This window comes from Charadrius vociferus, unplaced genomic scaffold, assembly GCF_000708025.1.
Source record: "Charadrius vociferus isolate BGI_N301 unplaced genomic scaffold, ASM70802v2 scaffold780, whole genome shotgun sequence".
Taxonomy (NCBI): domain Eukaryota; kingdom Metazoa; phylum Chordata; class Aves; order Charadriiformes; family Charadriidae; genus Charadrius; species Charadrius vociferus.
The window spans coordinates 84,384-87,392 of record NW_009646427.1 but is presented as its reverse complement, the minus strand read 5'-3'; the positions used below and the strand labels follow the sequence as shown (position 1 = coordinate 87,392).

The 3,009-nt window shown below is 54.7% G+C and overlaps 1 protein-coding gene across 1 annotated transcript in view; it reads left to right on the top strand.

Moving 5' to 3' along the window:
- BRD4 (bromodomain containing 4) overlaps nucleotides 1-3,009 on the top strand; it is a 34,483-nt gene that overhangs the window by 22,079 nt on the left and 9,395 nt on the right. The window lies entirely within an intron of this gene.

The window sequence follows — 3,009 nt, the reverse complement described above, 5'->3', positions numbered from 1 at the left end:
GATGCTCGCCCCCTGGCTGCTCTCCTCTTCTTGTTTTGCTCGAAGGAAGGAGGTCGCGGCCTCTCGAAGCGACGTCTTGGAGTGTTTTCCGCCCAGCAGCGGAATGAATCCGATCTGAAATTCCACTCGACTCCTGTCGCACGCAAGCTGCCAAGCGCTGAATAGTTTCACGGAAACTTGGGATTTTTCTCTTCTTTCACCCTTTTTTTTTGGGGGGGGGGCGAGCGGCATTGCCGGGTGATGCCATCCGGACCGTGGGCTGTCGGGATTTTATCCGCATCCATCCCACGGACGAGCTCGGGAACGCATCCCCGCATGGAGAGACCGCTCGGGGCAACTTTCTGACGTAAAGATGGCCAAAAAAAAAAGGAGTTTGGAGTGTAATAACGCCCAGAAAATGGACGTTAAAGTTTGGGGCAGCCCCGTGGCGGCGATGCGACGGAGGTGGGTACCGAAATCCCAGCTGCATCCCGCTCTCCGTTATGATGGGACCGAGGGTAACGCTTTTCCCGTGCCCGGAAAATGGATTGCAGGAATAAAAAATAAAAAATAAAAAAAAAAAAAAGCAAAGAAGGGAGGTTTCTGGAGCGCCGCCGAGGTTCGGAAACAAAGCCGAGACTTCAAGTTTGGACTTGAGTTCCCATAAACGACACACGCGGCGTCTTGTGTAACAGCTGCTGCTGCTTCTCCCTCCCGCCGGGAACCATCGCCCGCTGAAATAACTCGTTTTCCCCCTTTTTCGTTACCAATTTATGGTCGGAAGATGTTTCCTTGGATTTTTCGGGGTTAACGCCAGCTCCTGGAAGAAGGTTATGGTTTCTATTTGGCCCGAGCGAGGACGGGGGAGGAGAGCGAGGACGGGGGGAGGACGGGGCAGTGGTACCAGTGAGGTACAATGCAGCAGCGGTATGAATCCCTGATTAACAAGGCGTTAATTAGCTCGTTATTTACTCCCAGGGTTTGCCCTTCCATCCATACCTGGGTGGATTTTTAGGGATCCTTCAGCCACCGAAGGCTTTTCGTAACCCGGATGGATGGATTGCTTTTTAACTTCAGGCGAAAGAACTTGAAATCAGCCTTCCTGTTAATTAAAAGACTAGATAATGATAAAAAAAAAAGGGGGAAAGTTTTATTTCTGACTCTTAAAAATGGAATATGCACTGTGGTGTGGCATCGCCAGCAGGTGATAACCGAGGACCGGACTTTCTGGTTCGCGGAAAACAATAATTAGGTTATAAACAGCCATTAAGCGCGGTGATTCAGGGATGAATAAATGCGCCTCCCGCAAGCGATGCTCCTTTTCCTCCAGCGTTTTCTGCTCCTGCCCTTGAAATTAGAGCCCGAGCGCGTCAACGAGTTAAACGGCGTTTCTGCCGGCAGATGGAAGCAGCGAAGCGACATCCACAGCGCCCGGAAAAGCCGTCGCTGCTGAAACAAAAAACCAAACCAAACCCCGAAGAAAAAGGAAAGGGGAGGCTGAGGATGGAGAAATACGGTCCAGCGGCGCTCCGCCTGCTCGCGTTTAAGAAGGAAGGTGGAAAATTACTGTGTGGGGAGGTTGGGGAGAGCCAACGGGTCCTTAAAATCACCAGGATGGGCCGCAACTGGAAGAGCTGGAAGCCATCGGGGAGGAAAACGTCGCTCCCACGTGGAGTTAAATTGTCGGGATTTGATATCGGGGGGTGTCGGACGTGCAGAAGGAGTTTGGATCAGGTGTAAATCCCTCTTGACGGTGCACGCGGTTCATGTTTGCAATCCGTCGGGATTTACAAGTCAACCGTGGATCTTCTCCGGTGGCTTTTTGGGCTCAACCACCCACCCCCGGACTCGGGGAAATCTCAGAAATAAATCGTAACCGCAGACTGAAAGTCAAACTTTTGGGGGCAGGAGGAGAAACTGGCGTTTCTTTTGTTACGACTCGGTATCGAAGAGTCGGACGCCGACTTTGGGTTGTCCTTCCCACCGTCGCTTGAGTCATCTTCTGGGAGATGCCCATCTCCTTACGGGCTCCGAAACAAGCCCGGGGCGAGTGGCTGAAGCTCAGAAATAAGTGCCTGACTTGTAAAAACACCTAAAAGGAGGGGAATCGAGCCCGTTTTCAGCTCTTGCCGTGTAGGGGGTGGAAAAAAATGGCATTTTCTTTGGCTGCAGCTGCTTGGCTGTTCACAAGATGGCACCTTGGGGGGGGGGAAATCTCTTTTTGGGTGCCGGTGGCACTCGTTCCTTGAATGGGGCACTAAAAAAAGCCGACGCTCAAAGCTCTTCCGTCAAACGGAGTCAGGAGGCGCCGAGAAATCCAGCGCTAAGCACAGCCGGGGCGTCCCACCGTGTCCCCCTCCTCTCGGGTTTAAATGAAAACGCGTTTTCGTACGGGGCTTTAGGAGGGATTTCGCGGCGTTGGGATAACTGGAATTCGAGGGGTGTCACGCCCGTGGCTGTGGAGGAGAACTGGAAACGTCCTTGCGGAAGGGTTTGAGTTGAATGGAGGTGGTTTTCACGGGGGAAAATCCAGACTGGATGAAGAGGAGATTGCAACGGCGAATCCGCTGTGGAAGAAGGTCTCAAGAACACCAGTTTGCTGCTGTCACCAAACTGGGAGGGGTGGCTGACCCCCCACAGGGCTGTGGCACCGTTCAGCATGACCGAGATGGGCTGGAGGGTTGGGGGGAGAGAAACCTGATGAAGGTCGACACGGGGAAGTGTGGGGTGCTGCGTCCGGGGAGGGATAACCCCCTGGTGGGTACGGGTCAGGGGTGACCTGCTGGAGAGCAGCTCTGGGGAAAGGGACCCGGGAGTCCCGGTGGCCAACGGGACGGCCACGAGGCAGCAAGGGGCCCTGGTGGCCGAGGCGGCCGAGGGCATCCCGGGGGGCATCAAGAAGAGCGTGGCCAGCAGGGGGAGGGAGGTCATCCTCCCCCTCTGCTCTGCTCTGCCCCGGGGAGGCCACATCTGGAGCACTGTGTCCAGTTCGGGGCTCCCCGGGTCAAGAAGGACAGGGAACTGCTGGAG